The sequence below is a fragment of the Mustela nivalis genome (assembly GCF_964662115.1).
Source record: "Mustela nivalis genome assembly, chromosome: 4".
Taxonomy (NCBI): Eukaryota; Metazoa; Chordata; class Mammalia; order Carnivora; family Mustelidae; genus Mustela; species Mustela nivalis.
The window spans coordinates 149,330,698-149,335,361 of NC_139023.1; the positions used below are offsets into that span (position 1 = coordinate 149,330,698).

General features: G+C 43.4%; 1 protein-coding gene across 6 annotated transcripts in view; it reads left to right on the forward strand.

The window, feature by feature from the left end:
* The window catches only part of EXTL3 (exostosin like glycosyltransferase 3), a 142,558-nt gene that overhangs the window by 35,289 nt on the left and 102,605 nt on the right, over nucleotides 1-4,664 (forward strand). The window lies entirely within an intron of this gene.

Genomic DNA, 4,664 nt, shown 5'->3' on the forward strand with positions numbered 1-4,664 from the left:
TTCCCCAGTGGCTCCGAATGCTGCTTGCTAACAAATTATCCTAATGATTGTCTGTGGGGCACTTCTGTACTTCGGGTTGCCACCCAGTTTAAAGCTCCTGTGGAACTTCTTTTCAAGACCTGTGGTCCCCTGAGGTGTTTCAGCTGTCTTTGTTAACCCCATTCTGATGCTCTCTATGCCCTATATGTTCTCTATGCTTCTATTTTCACAGGCTTTCTGGTCCTCTGATGGGCTACCTTTCTTATTTTTGTACTTCTGTTATTCATTCTTTCTCAAAAAATCTTTCTGGCAAAACATCTTTCAGTGGGATTTTGGATGGGAGAGGAGAGGGTTCCTGTACCCAGTTCTTGGTTTAGACTGGAAGTCTCATTTCTTCCTTAAGCCTGGTTCTCTCTTCCCTTTCTTCCCACTATTTGGCTTATCTTCTTAGCTCGCAGGAAGGTTCTCACAGCCAAGAATTCTGGACAATTCTCTAGGAAGGCTGGACTTGGGAGGTTTGTCGAATATTCTGTGTTTGCAAGGATGAGGGAATATGATTGTACTCACAGCTCCTCCTTTGCCCTGTCAAAGGAAAATTGTATCAGACAAATTTAAATCAGCAAGGAAGACTTAATTCAGTACTAATGCATTAGGGGTCAAGATTTAGGCTAGGGGTGAGAGATGGATTCAACTCTGAATACACAGGAATAGTGTGGGGCGGGGCAGGGGGGTTATAGCCAACAGGAAGGATGAGAGGCATCAATGGATGGAAAATTCCTAAGAGGAACTTGGGCAGATACTAAGGGTTGGGGGATTCTTGCTAAACTGGCTTAGCAGGATTGTGTGGAACTGGTTATAAGCAGGCTGAGGACTGGGACACAGCCTGGTCAAGATGAGAGCTCAGAAGAGCGGGACCAAAGTGTGGTCAAAAAAAGGGATCCTCGTCAGCCCCTTCCTCATTCTGTGTATAGGTACTGAGAGTATTTCTATTTAGTACTGGGATTCTTGGCCTCCTGACCAAGTGGCTATCACCCTAAGTGGATAAATAGCCTAGATGTAATGTGATACCTCATTCTTATTTATTTATGTATATTTGATTGGTGACATTTCCTTAAAGATTAGTCATTCCTCTGGAAGGCAGAAATGAATCATGGTTAAGCAAACATGCTTTGAGCGGGGACCTGGGTGGCTTAGTCTTTTAACCGGCTGCCTTCAGCTCAGTTCGTGATCCCAGGGTCCTGGGTTCAAGCCCCATGTCTGGCTCCCTGCTCAGCAGGGAGTCTGCTTCTCCTTACCCCTACCTCCTACCCCCACTCTTGTTCTCTCTCTCTCTCAAATAAATAAATAAAATCATTTAAAAAAAGGGAATACGCTTTGGAATTAGAAGCACTTAGGGTCAGATCTTTGCTACTTATTAGCTGTATGAATTTGAACAGGTCACTTAAAAATACCTTCTTAGAGTTAACTATTAATGTAATTATCACTGTTCATTACGTGGAAACTACCATTAATTTTTTTTTGTTTTTATTTTTTTAAAGATTTTATTTATTTATTTGACACAGAGAAACAGAGATCACAAGTAGGCAGATGGGCAAGCAGAGAGAGAGAGGGGAAGCAGGCTCCCTGCTGAGCAGAGAGCCCGATGTGGGGCTCGATCCCAGGACCCTGAGACCACGATTTGAGCTGAAGTCAGAGGCTCAACCCATTGAGCCACCCAGGTGCCCCATTTTTTTTTTTTTTTTTTTTAAAGAGAGGGACAGGAAGAGGGACAGAAAGGAAGAGAGAGAATCTTAGGCAGGCTCCACATCCAGCATGGAGCCTGATGAGGGGCTTGATCTCACGACCAGACACCCAGGTACCCCTAATCTTAGTATTATTTGACCCAAAATAATACTACTCACATCATCTGGATCTCCTCAAGCAGCCCCAACAATATTCCCTATATCATGACTAATATACAAATTTTCCTAGGCCTGGCAGATTGGTGAATATCTAGTAGATACCAGTAACCTATAGAGTAGTCCTGTTTGCTGTGAAATGCTGAATGGAACCAATTTTTTTAAAAAAGATTTTATTTATTTATTTGACAGAGCAAGAGAGCACAAGTAGAAGTAGAGGGAAAAGCAGGCTCTCTGCCAAGCAGGGAGCCTGATGTAAGGCTTGATCCAAGGTCCCTGGGGACCATGACCTGAGCCAAAGGCAGACACTTAACCATCTGAGCCACTTAGGTGCCCCTCAGTGGAAGCAGTCTTAATCTGAGTGGTATTCTAGTGGTATTCACAGTGGTAGCTGTAAGGAAAGCATCCTAACTTTATTCCAACAGTGTTGCATACCAAGGCCATTGGAACATTCTTGTTTATGGCATAATTACTATGTCAGTACCTAGAGTGGAGTGTTAATGTAGCTTATCTGCTCTTTCATGCCTATACAATGCTTCTCTTCAAGTTGCCATCTCCAGCAAAATGCTGGTACTCTTTTTAATGAATTGATTTGTCCTCCATGGCTTCTTTACTTTGAAAAGTACAAGTAAAAGCTTTCAGAAGTTTGAAAAGGAGAGAGAGAGAGAGAGTGTGTGTGTGTGTGTGAGTGTGCACGCGCGCGTGTGCACATGCACGTGCATCCACAGAAATGGAACAGGATCCTTGCAAATGATTGTGACTGAAAATATTATTTCTGCCTTTGACATCGCTTCTCTAATTTCTCTACTCTCTGGTAGTAACAAAGGAAACTCTACACTAGCCAGCTTCTTCCAGTGGGTATCTTAAATGAGCCCGTGTTCCCCTTTCAGCAGGTCCCAACCTTGATGTCACTTCCAGGGCTGACAGCACAACAGGGCTGAGATCACCAGTGAGTCACTGAAGCAGTATCACCTCTATGGAAATGTCAAGATGCAGACATCCTTTATAAAGGGACTTCGGTAGAGGTTGCTGGGAATGGCGCTGATCTTTAGTGAACTAGAAATTAAAGCGGAAAACCCATGATTTAGAAAGACATTTTTGTCCAGTGCTGTATTAGTCAGGGTTCTTTGGAGAAACAGAATCAACAGGAAGTGTGTGTTTGTGTGTGTTTGATATATATATATATATTTAGAGAGAGAGAGATTTATTGTAAGGCATGGGCTCATGCAGTAATAGGGGCTGACAAGTCCTAAGATCTTCAGGCAGCAAGCCAAAGACCCAGGAGACCTGATGGTGTAAGTTCTAGTCCAGAAGCCATCAAGCTTGAGACCCAAAAGAGCCAATGTTTCAGTTTGAGTCTGAGGGCAGGAAAAAGACCCAGGTCCCAGCTCAAGGCAGTCAGGAAGGAAGAGGTCTTTCTTAACTCACCCATTTTGTTCTGTTCAGGCCTTCAGCTGAGGCTCACCCGCATTGGGGAGGGCAGGCTGTTTGACTCAGTCTACTGATTCAAACGTTAATTTCCTCCAAAAAGACCATCAGAGAGACACCTGGAATCATGTTCAGACATCTGGGCCCTACCCCACCCCCCACCAACTCCCTCCCCCAGGCCCAGTCAAAGTGACACATAAAATTAACCATCACAAATGCCTCCTCCTCTTTATTACATTGGCATTTTGGATAGTCCCTTCAACTTTTGGAAACATAAAGGAGTGAATAGTGTGACAGCAAATCCTTAATTCTTTCCTGAGAGCACCATAGCACCTGCTTTAAATGTTAGTTGGACCCTTTGCTTAAACTCACCTGATGTTAACACATCAGTCACTAAATGAGGATAAAAGGAGTAGTTACCAAAATTCTTCTTTTCACTAGCACCACTCTGTGAGAAGAAGGAAACCTCAGGAGAATGGGATCCTCTGGGAGTGATTTCTTTATTATAGGTGTATTCTGCCTTTGCTGTAATTGTTTTTTGGAAGAGAATAGAATTGGGAGTGTTGGAACCTGTGTTCCTCTTGCCTTTCCAACACTTAGCTTTGCTAATACCAGATGATGTTTTCCTCCCTTAAGTAGCATGGAGTAGGCAGAGGCTGTTAAAATGTCTGATCGTAGGAGCACCTGGGTAGCTCAGTCGGTTAAGTGTCTGCCTTTGGGTCAGGCCATGATCCCAGGGTCATGAGATCAGGTCCCTTGTTGGGCTCCCTGCTCAGCAGGGATCTGCTTCTCCCTCTGCACCCCTCCTCATGCTGCACTCTCTCCCTCTGAGGTAAATAAATACAATCATTAAAAAATGTATAATTAGAGCGATTATTTGCTTTTCTTACAATACGGTTTTCTTGAGGCACATCAGATTCATCTGTCTTCGTGGTGGTAAAGATTGTTGGGTACAGCTGACAGTTATACCCTTGACTTTACTGGTTCTTGAAGTGTAGTCCCTGGGTCAGCAGCAGCAGGAGCATCGCCTGGGAGTTTGACTCAGTCTACTGATTCTAGAAAATCTTTGGTCCCATCCCCTGAGTCAGAAGCTCTAGGGATGGGACCCAGGAGTTTGCATTTTAATAAGCCTTCTGGGTGATTCTGATGCATGCTCAGATTTGAGAACTGCTGATCTAGAATGTTGGCAATTAATGCTTGGTGGTGATGTGTATATCTTGAATTTGAGCAAAAAGTAAGAAAGGCAACCATAACCATTAGCCAGGTATGTAAACCATCACTCTAAAGAATTCCAAAACTATACAGAAAACATTTTTCCTCATTAAAAAAAAGATTTTATTTATTTATTTGACAGAGAGA